Source organism: Cavia porcellus, unplaced genomic scaffold (assembly GCF_034190915.1).
Source record: "Cavia porcellus strain 051 isolate PalLab524CR breed Dunkin Hartley unplaced genomic scaffold, mCavPor4.1 scaffold_9, whole genome shotgun sequence".
Lineage (NCBI taxonomy): Eukaryota > Metazoa > Chordata > Mammalia > Rodentia > Caviidae > Cavia > Cavia porcellus.
Window position 1 is genome coordinate 67,538,749 of NW_026947492.1, and position 11,654 is coordinate 67,550,402.

Here is an 11,654-nt window from a genome sequence, read left to right on the forward strand (position 1 = left end):
AGTATTACAGGGTATTTAGAATCAACTAACAGAAGATGAACAATGGTTTCTGTATAATATCCTTATCTATAAAAGCAAGAGATTTTTATCCTAAAAAGAACAGTATTACATTTCATTTCATCCCACAGCTTGCAAACATTACTAAAACATAGGATATTTAAAACCTATGTAGCTTTCAATAGCTTTGTACATATTTTCAGGGTTTATTAATGTTTACCCTCTACATATACAATCTCAGTAATTATTGATTTGTTCCTACTGGTTTTATAGGCCTAGAATTTGACTATCTCTGGGTCTCCACCCTTTTCTCCCTCATCTATGCAATGGTGTTCTTGGGAAACTGCATGGTGCTCCATGTGATTCAAACTGAGCCAAGCCTCCACCATCCCGTGTTCTATTTCCTGCCTAGGCTGGCCCTCACTGATTGTTCCATGGGGCTGTCTACCACCCACACAGTACTGGGCATCCTGTGGAGGTTCACTCAAGAGGTCAGTCTGGGGGCTGGAGGTTTAGTTCAGCGGCATAAGCGCCTGCCTTGAAAGCAGGCAGTCATGAGTTCGATCCTCAGTATGGATTAAAAAAGACAAAAAAAAAAAAAAAAAAAAAAAAGAGGTCAGTCTGTATTCCTACATTGCTCAGTCTTACTTCATCCACACTCTGTCCTTGATGGAGTACACAGTCCTCCTAGCTATGTCCTTTGACCACTACATTGCCATTTGCAACTCCCTGAGATACCTCTCCATCCTAAATGATGACAAAAGGTTGGCAAAGCAGCCTTAGGTAGGAGTTCTTTACTCATCCCTACAGCCATTATCCACCTGAAGTTTTTAAACTACTGCTGCCCTCATGTCCTGTTGCACTGCTTCTGCCTGCAGCAAGTCTTACTCCAAATGGCCTGCTGAGACATCAGCTTTCAATAGCATCTACGCTTTAGCTCTGGTGATAGGCACTCTGCTGTTGGATGCAGTGTTCATCCTCATCTCCCATGTCATGATCTTGCACACAGTTTTAGGCATTCCATCCCAGGAGGAGAGAATCAAATCCTTGCAGACGTGTGTCTCACATTTGTGCTGTCTTGGTTTTTTACATCCCCATCATTAGTCTGACCATGGTGCATTGCTTTGGAAAACACCTCTTCCCACTCGTTCATGTCTTCATGGGCAACATCTACATTCTTCCCCCTCCCTTGATGAACCCCATCAATTACAGTATCATGACTAAGCATATACAAAAGAGAATATAGAGCTTGTTCTACTCTAAAGGAACTTAAGTGTTGAAATCCAATTGGAAAATATTTAAATGTGAGCAGCAGAGAGTTGTAAGTAAATAAATATGATTTTACTCAGTTCTATTTTAGTGTCATTTTATGTTTAACAAACACTTTTGTGTACCTTTTGACAATTATTGTATAGCTATGAATTTATCTTTATACTTGGTAATCAATTTTGTGTTTAGCAATCTATCTAGACAAAGTGGTGACTCATATTAATACATAATATAGTTTATCTAATAATCACTTCAACTTTGTTTTACAATTACTAAAATTATTTTTGTACCACTCAATGAAAAAAGTAGATTTTACTGGCTAAATTCCTTCACATAATTTCTAAAAGTTTGACAAATATCTTAGTTGAAGATTGTAGCTACGCATCTTGTGCATGAATCTATACACACAATTAGTTCAACTATTTAAGCACATAATGGAATGAACATAATAAAAACGTCTGGTTCTTTAAGTAGAAAAACAACTGTCAGCAGTGTATGATTGACAGCAGTTGGAGAGTTCAACGATGTCTCCAAGCCAGTGCTATGAATAGTGATGGAGATTTTTATTAAGTAGCAAATACCACAGTGAAACAAATTGACTTTTGTAATTTGTTTCTAAAATCAAAAAGTTCAAACAACAGGTACTACTAGAAGGTTACTGGCATTGTTCTCTTCTGATTAGCTTTGCTCTGTTTTGTTTTATTCTCTTTAAAATAAAACAACATAAAAAGAAGATTATTTGGATCATTTGAAAGTATCTGCTTTTAATCCATGTGTATGTCAAATTTCATTCAGCTCCCAGGTCACAGATAAAAGAATATAAAATAAATGCATGTTTTTATGACTCAGTCTATCAAGTCTCTGAAATAGATTTTATTTTATATTGTACAAATGGATTTTTTCTATGTAGGTTAAATTTAGAAGGTAATATATAATGGATTTGAATATTACATGGTATAAACTTTGAATTTCATGATGGCTCTTTCCTGTCTAATTTTCCTATGGATTTCTTTATTTATTAATTAATTATGATTTTCAGACAGGGAATCTTGCTACAGTTCAGCCTACCCTCAAACTCATTATGTAGGGCAGTCTTGCTTTGAACTCCAAGCAGTCTTCCTGGCTCAGCTCCTCCCGGGCTGGGGTTACACATGTGTGCCATCACAACCAGCTGTAGTTTTTTGTCATACAAATTTTTTAAAGGATTATGTGACCACAATAAAACATTTGTATGATAAAGGCATAGAACTCCATAATTATGTCTTGCATGTTAAATAAAGTATACACATATAGATTCTGCATATATTGTTACATTAAAACATTATTATTCTGATGGTGTATCTAATACTTTATATTTTAGGCTGGTTTGTTAAAGTATAATTATCAACAATAATTCACCCATGTTAAATCTATATACACAGTGCAGCAAGTTTTGCAAATATTGACAGTAATAATAAAATAAGCATCAAAATCAATGTACAGTATACATCCATCACTGTCAAGTGTACCCTCTTGTGTATTTTGGGCCACCTGCATCTACTGCCTGAAGCTTTGGGCAGCCACTGTACTCTAATGTGCCATACAAGTTTGCCAATAAGAGAAAGAATAAAATTATAAGTAATGTAATCCTTTATGTGTTGTTCAGCTATAATAGTGCTTTGGACTTTTATTGCATTTGTTGCTTGAATCCATAGATAACTGTTCTGTTCCAACTGTTTTTCTGATCCCCTTGTGGCATACACAGGATTGTTTAATCATTATCCAATAAACCTTCAACTCACAGCTTTGTTTTATTTATTATTTACTCTGAATAAATATATTACTAACATAGATGCACAATACTATCATAAAATTTTTGCAAAATGAAATAATTTGTTTGTTTTAAAATTTTATATAGAAAGTAAAGTACAATAATTGTAGTTTAATGTATTTTTGACATTTCCATACATCAACACACTGTCTTTAATTCTGTCTATACTCCCTTCTACATTGTCTTGCTTATTACTTTACATTATAAATATAAATTATTAAATATTAAGTCTTACAATGATTAAAGTTATAGTCTATATTCATTCAGTGTTTATTATATATCTTGAGCCTTGAAAGAACCAGGAATGATTTTATTGAATTTCCTGATAAGTTTGGTAAAGTTTTCCAATTACACTGATCTTTTCCAAGAACTGTCTTACTCAAATTTCTGTAAATTTTATGATAATGTGCTTAACAAGAACAAGTTTCATAGCCATATTTAGAGCAAACCTATTTGGTGACAATTAAAAATTTAAAAAATAATGCTAGGAAGAATTTATCTTCCTCGCTTCCAGCTTTTTAACTTAAATAAAATATTTTACCAAACATTTTTGTTCCATCAATTTTTCTATGGTCAACAAATAGTAATGGGTAACATATGTCTTTATGTCTTGGACTATATTAGGATTAAAACTCCCAAGAAACTTATTTTAAAAATACAAGAGTCTCATGTTAATATGCGTTCCTTGTTTGCAGATCAATATTGCTTATTTTCTTAAAATTCAAATTGTCTAATAATTTAAAATTTTTACACCATAAAATTTACTATAAAAGTTAAACCATTTAGTATTGTACAATATATTTTCATTGAGGTTAAATATGAAGCAAGAATGTATTCATTTATTAATCATTCATTAAACAGCTTCAATGACTTTGTGAAGGTAACATCTATCAATATGTGATACTATTGTCTTAGTTACTTTATGATCGTCACTGTGACAAAATACCTGATGCCCAAGATGGGAAAGGAAAGGTTTATTTCTTACAGTTTTTGGAAGTTTCAGTCCACACTCAGTTAGCTCCCAGGCAGGCGGGCGTGGCTGGGCCAAAGTTGATGGTGGCTGTAAACAGCAAGCTGGAACCAGCGAAGAGAAAGACACACCTTCTTCCTGCCATTACATCACATCCTGGCTCCACCCCTATGTAGGTGGAGCACTGACATCATCAATCCAAGCACTATACAATGAGCCATCACAAATGAACAATGCAAACTCATGAGGCCTGGGGGACACAAACATAAACCATGACATTCTACCCCTGGCCCCCAAGACTCATGTACATCCTTTATACAAAAGACATTTAGTCTACCTCCAAGAGTTTCCAAAGTCCTAATAGCTTCAACATTGCTGAAAAGTCCAAGTCCCAAGACTCCTCCAAGATCTATGGCAAACTCTCAACTGTAAGCCCCTGTACAAAAGAAACAAGATTAAATATTTCTGAAATGCAAAGGCACAAGATAAACATTACCATTCCAAAAGTTACAAACAGGAGAATAGAAAGCATTCAAAACAAAGCAATTCCAACAGCCAGCAGGGCAAACATTAAGTCCTAGAGTTCTGCACTCAGCATCTGAAGCAATCTGGTTGCAAGTTCCAAAAGCCTTGGGTGATTCCACCCCCAGGTCACTTCCAACGATTTCAACTCCCGCAGCTTTTCTCTTAAATCCTCTCTACTCTCTTTTTGCAGCTTTCCTTGGATCATCCATGTTCCTGGCTTTTCCAAACTTCTGGGGTCTCCACTGCACCTTTGGCTTCACCCTTACATCTTCACAAATTGCCCTCTCACGGGCACACTGCATGGCCAGCTGGGCCCTTTGCAATCGAGGTGGAAGCCTTCTTACCCTCAGAATTTGTGCATTTTCCTTGCACCTAAAATCAGCATGTTGTGGATGCTCCCAAGGTTTGCTGCTAGCTGAAGTGGAAGCCAGGCTTTTCTCTCTCTTGGCTGTAGGGGTCAGTTGCCTGGATCACAGGGCTCTGTTTACCTGATTGTGAGAAAAAGCTTCTCTAATGTTGCTGCCATTCTGGAACCTCAAGTGGCCGCTGTCACCATTCTGGAACATGGCGCTCTGCAGCTTTTCCCTCTGAGTAAATATTTTCACCTTTGCTGTGAGACTGCACAGGGTGGGGACCTGCTTCCTGTGATGCTCCAGGGCAATCTTTCTTTTCTCTGTTTCTCCTCAGTAATCAAACTCTCAACTCTGTCTTTACAATCCACAGCCTTCCTGGAATTTTCCTTCTGGCCAAATTCACAGCATTGTAAATTATCCTGCTGGGCTCTTTGCTCTTGATTTGAAACATATAGCTGGCTAAAAGCCACCAACAATAGCCATGCCACAGCCTCAACATTTGGTTGCTTCTTAATTTGTTTTCAAGAATAACCAGTCCATTGCCTTTTGTCTCAGTCTCAGGCAAAGTCTCTGGGCAGGAGCAAAATGCAGACAAACTTTCTGCTAAGCCAAAACACACATCATATAGAGTCCAATGACCAATGCAGTCCTTCCCAGCAGAAACCTCCCAAGCCTGGTCTTTACTATCAGGCTTTCTATCAGCTTTCTGGTCTCCTGAGCTCTGACCAGAATCTCCTCTCCAGAACAGCCTAAGCTGCTCCAGCTCTATGGGTCCAGGTGACATGTCCAAACCTTTCCAACCTCGGCCCACAAGCCATTTCCAAAGCCTCTTGAAAAACATGGCCAGTTATAGTCAGAGCAAACGACCCCACTCCTTGGTACCAAATTTCTGTCTTAGTTACTTTATGATCATCACTGAGACAAAATACCTGATGCCCAAGATAGGAAAGGGAAGGTTTATTTCTTACAGTTTTTGGAGGTTTCAGTCCATACTCAGTTGGCTCCCAGGCAGACAGGCATGGCTGGGCCAAAGTTAATGGTGGCTGCAAACAGCAAGCTGGAACCAGCAAAGAGAAAAGCATACCTTCTTCCTGCCATTACATCGTATCCTGGCTCCACCCCTATGTGGGTGGAGCACTGACATCATCAATCCAAGCACTATACAATGAACCATCACAAATAAACAATGCAAACTCATGAGGCCTGGGGGACACAAACATAAACCATGACAACTATGTTAATCAACTTGTGTTGTTCTGATGTAGAGTTTACAAATTTTTGCATAATGGAGTAGGGTAAGAAAGACAGGGACCCTGAAGACCATGGCAGATAGATAGCAGCAGCCTCAGAGGCTCTCAGAGAAACCACACTTGAAATCTAGAAATGGTGCTGGGCAGGAAGTCCCAGGCATGGGGGGATATTCTTTGCTGAACCAGGAATGAATTAAATTAAGAGAAACCATCTGGAAATGCAATACTGGAGATACAGCAGGCACAGATAAGGTCTCAGCATGGAAGCCAGACCTGCGATTTGAATTACCTGCAGCCACTGTTGTGTCCTGGTCGGCACAGCGGGGAGAGAGGCATGAAAGCTTGGAGAGTGGGAAGCATTGAAAGGGGTTGGGAACATGACTGGCTGGGTGCCCTGCATCAACCTGCAGTGAGTGAGTGAATCAGGACCCTTCCATAGAGATGGAGGCATCAGCAGAGGACATATTCAGACCAGACAGACTTCCCAGAGAAGCTGCAGTGACTTCAGTCACATATCCTCCTCTCACACAGGATTGGTGGGGAGTGCCTGGCCTGTGAGACGCCACTGGCAGAGACCAAATAGGCTAGTCCAACTCAGGTCCCAGCACATGGAGGTGCACCCTAGCAGTGAAGCCTTCAGTAGGTTGACCTGCAGGGGCAGGCCCAGCATAGGCTGCCCAGGTCTGTGTCTCCCTGGTGCCGCTGCGGTGGGCAGGAACACCTAGCTGGCGCAATTAAAACAGACTGTGGGTGACAGGGAAGGAAGCTGAGCCTCCTATACATGCTTAAATATAAGGAACAAAGAATATGGGAAAAGGGAGCAACAAGAAAGGATCCACAACTCCCAATCCTGAGAAACACGCAATAACAGACACGGCACCAATAGACAATAAAGTGCTATCTGCAGAGCCTCATAGACTAGTTCAGGAATGAAGTTATCAATGACCTGAAGCAAGACATAAGCAGAATAGTTAGAGAATTGCTAAGCACTGCCCAAGAAAAAACAGATGGTGGAATGGAAGAACAGAAAAAAAAAAAAAAAGGGAGAATTGTCTGATGGAGAAGATAGAGAAAACACAGAATACATAAAGCAGGTTCAAAGAGATTACCAGGAAACTAAAAACTCTATTGAAACCTGGCATAACAGCTTGAAAGAAACTAAGGATAGATTATTTGAACTGGAGGGCAGATTTGTAATATGGGAGCATGAAATAAAAAAACTTCTTAAAAAGAACAAAGAAACAAACAGCAATAGTACAAAGACTAGAAGATGATAAGAGGATGTATAATTTAAGAATAAAGAACATAAAAGAAGAGATAGGGACACAAACAAATGAACTACAAAAGCTACTCGCAGAAATAATCCAGGAGAATTTTCCTAATTTAGCAAAAGGTAAAGATACTCAGATGTATGAAGCATACAGAACCCCAGCCACATACAACCCAAACAGAGCTACACCCAGGCATATAATAATCAAAATACCAGAAATCCAATATAAGAACAGAATATTAAAAGCTGGTAGAGACAAGAAACAGATCACTTACAAAGGAACACCCATCAGAATTAAGGCAGACTTCTTGGCACAAACCATAAAATCACAAAGTGCATGGGGGGAAATAATTCAAGCTTTGAAAGATAATGACCTCCATCCAAGATTGATATATCCTGCACAACTATCCCTTGAAATTGATGGAAAAACAAGTTGCTTCAGGGATAAAGAGGAACTAGGGGAATAGGCAACCACCAATTCAACCCTACAGAGAATACTGCAGGATATTCTAAAAAAGAAAAATACGAATAATCCAGCAATAGTGGCAGAGAGGCCAGAATAAATGAAGCAGAAAACAAAATGAAGAAGACAAACTGACAACTAATGACAGAAAAAGAGCTCAACAGAAATGAGGCAGAGAAGATTGGACAATAGGACCAGCTATTTAGGAGAAAATGACATCATAATAGGTAATGCTGATTTAATATCATCTTGTTTTGAAGTCCCATCAAGCTTTTGTTCTTCTTTCTCCATAGGTCTTAACATGTTGTATCTTATTGGATTTTATTATATGTCATAGTATAAACAAAAACTTTTATAGACAAGGAGATTATACAGAAACCGTTGTTCATTTTCTGTTAGTTGATTCTAAATACCCTGTAATATTGTCATTCTCTTGAATGGTTTTGCATTGTTTTGATATTTTTGATGCTACAGTATACGAAGTTATACTCAAAGATTTCAAGGAAAGAGACGATATGGTAACTACTTTTATGTCAGTATTATCTTGTGTTGAAACACTATTTTGCTTAAATGGTTATGTTTTGTTCTGCATTGTTTTGTTGTTATGCCCTCTTTTATCTCAATCTCCATTTTATTATTTACTTTTTTATTTTTGTCCTTTTAATTAAGGGAAAAATAAATAAAAAATTAGCAGGATATATTATAGTAACCCACTTTGATTTTCTATTAACTTGATTTGAAGCCCTATATTGCTCTCACCATCTTGTTTTGACTGATGTTCCTCTATTCTGTCTTGCTTGATATTTCCAGGTTGGAAAGTTTAGGCAACAGCCTTGAAGATAGTGGGATTCATTATGACACCCATTCTGGTTGACTATTATCTACTTTTGAAGACCTGTAATGTCTCCAATGTTTTGGTTCTGTTGGTTTCGTTCTTTACTGTTTTGTTCAATTGTATTATAACTGATGATATAGGCAATTTTATTGGAGATAGTGGGAGGCATTATGGTAACCATTGTTGATCACCTTGTATTATGTTTTTACATTATCCATTATGTCCACCCTTTGATTTGACTGTCTCTCGTCTGTTGTGTCACATTTGGTTTTACTTTCTTCCAAAAAAGTAATAAGAACTGTGGGAATAATAAAACCCAAAAAGTGTAATAGTCATTGTACAAAACAGAGGAAAAGAAAGTGTTCTAAATGATATAACTGCATGTATATTTAAGTGTATAAGATAGACAATGTTATTACTGAGTTTTGTTGGATCACTGAACAGAACTGTTTTCAGTCTCACTGTTTGAATGTCCACTTTATATGCTTTAATTTTGTAAGTTGAACAAATATTTTTAAAATGACAATATGTTATCCATTAACTAGTGATTTCCTACTGTTTTTTTTTTCTGAAATTCTGTATAACTTGTATGCTTTTTCTGCTTTTTTTCTCCTTAAATAAAATTTTAAAAAAATACAGTTTTACTTATGGCCAAACAGGGCATATCTACAAATAGAGCCCTTGATCTCAGGCAAGAAATGAAGTAGTTACTTATCTTCTAGAGAGGGAACTGCTGTCCTTTCTTCTCAGATGTCAAGAAGGAAATCACATTAGGCTAATCAATATCATTCTAAATGCTATCAAGATTGGACCCACTGGCAGGAAGTCGAATGAAGATTTGGCCCCAAGCCCAAACATATATTGAGGACATTTCCAGTACAAGATAATCCTAACCTTGTCATCAGAACCCCAGGAAACACAGGATTAGACTCTGTAGATGCTGATTGAGAGACTTTGTTTGGTGGAGATTAACATGTTAAAAATCTCTACATGAATTTGTGTACCTCTTCCCTTAGGTACTGAGGGTCTCGTCCTATGAAAAAATAGTTTAAATTTACAGAGTGTTAAATTCTTTGTTGAGATTATGCACTCCGATAATGAGGGAAATTCAGATTACGGTTCAGTAACATGATGTTTGGGTCTTTGAACCAGGTAACTACACAGCTCAACTAACGCTTTTACAAACTGTCACAATCACAGCTGTTAGATGAGAAGATAAAGGATTTAGATGCATCCCTCACAAAAAGAAATGTTCATAATTCAAACTGTCATAGACTACTGGCACATGTATTATGCTCATAAGATTAAAGGAAAATGTTTTTGAGGGCTGTTGGACACAAGGGGTGCAGATGTTTCAGTGATAGCTTTATTCCAATGGCTGCCTGCCTGGAATAATCAAGCAGCAGTCACCTCCTTGGCTCAGGTAACACAAACTGGTCTTGCAGAATGGTGTTTCTTTGCCTTACCTAGGGCTACATAGCTTTAGAGGAGTCTTTCAGCCATTTATTACAAGGATCTCAGGCAATGTGTGAGGTAAGGATCAGCTGAAACAGTGGGAAATTCAAAGAAACAATAAGGTAATCTCACTTGTTGATAAAAAGTTTCCCAAACCATAATTAATGTTTGCTTTAATCTTATGAAATTTACACTTAACATTTTTTAATTAAAGAGAAAAAAGAAAGGAAATTAAAAAACAAATCAGTAAAAGGGTACAAGTAATACAGAATTTCAGGAAAAAATATATAGTAAGAAATCACTAGTTAATAGGCTGCATATTGTCACCTTAGAAACAGTTGTACAAATTATAAAATTAAAGCACATAAAGTGGACATTGATACAATAAGATTGCAGACAGTTCCATTCAATGATCCAACAAAAGCTCAGTAATATGGTTTTCCATCTTACACACTCAAACATACCTCCGGTTATATCCCTTAGTCCATCTTCCTTTCCTCTCTTTTTTTACAATAACAATCACACTTTTTGGGTTTTATTTCTTCCACAGTTCTTATTACTTTTTTTGAAGAGCATAAAACCAAATATGACTAAACAAAACAGAGTCAGTTAGAATAGAAGGATGGGAAAAATACATGATGCAAAAATAGAATACCAGGAGATCAAAAATGGTTACCAATGTGCCTATTGAAATTTTTAGGAAGAGTCGCCTATATCATCAGGTAAAATAGAACTGATAAATACAGTACAGAACAAGATCAATAAAACCTACACTGGATACCTTACAGGACTTCAAAGGAAGATAATAGTCAAACCATAATGGGCATCATAGTAAATCTTATTGCCTTCAAAGTGGTTCCCTATACCCTAAAACTTGATACTATTAAACAAAATAGAATATAGTAAAATCAGACAGAACAAGATGGGGAGAGCAATACTGAGGTTCAAATCAGGTTAATAGGAAAACAAAAAAAGTTACTATAATATATCCTGCTATTTTTTAAATTTAGTTTGCCCTTAATTGAATAAAAAACAAAAATAGATTAATTAAAAAAGGGGGGAGATTGAGATAAAAGAGAACATTGTAACAGAGCAACACAAGTTAGAACCAAATAATTTAACCAACATTGTGTTTCACCACCAGATAATCTAACATAATAGTAGTCACCATAGTGCCTCTTTCCTTGAATTATTTGAGTATAACTTCGTAAACTATAGCATCAAGCATATCAAGACAGTGTGAAGCCATTCAAGATAATGGAAGAATTATAGGATATTTACAATTAGCTAACAGAAAATGAACAACGGTTTCTATACTATCTCTTTGCCTATAAAAATTTTTGTTTATACTATCGCATATAGTAAAATATAGTAAGATACACCATGTGAAGGCCAGTGGAAACAGATGTACAACAGCTTGATGGGACTTCAAAACCAGATGATATTACACTTAACAT

At 36.9% G+C, this 11,654-nt stretch overlaps 1 pseudogene; it reads left to right on the plus strand.

The window, feature by feature from the left end:
- The first annotated feature begins 248 nt into the window (after positions 1-248).
- On the plus strand, positions 249-1,243 carry LOC100729615 (olfactory receptor 51V1-like; annotated as a pseudogene).
- Positions 1,244-11,654: the final 10,411 nt, after the last annotated feature.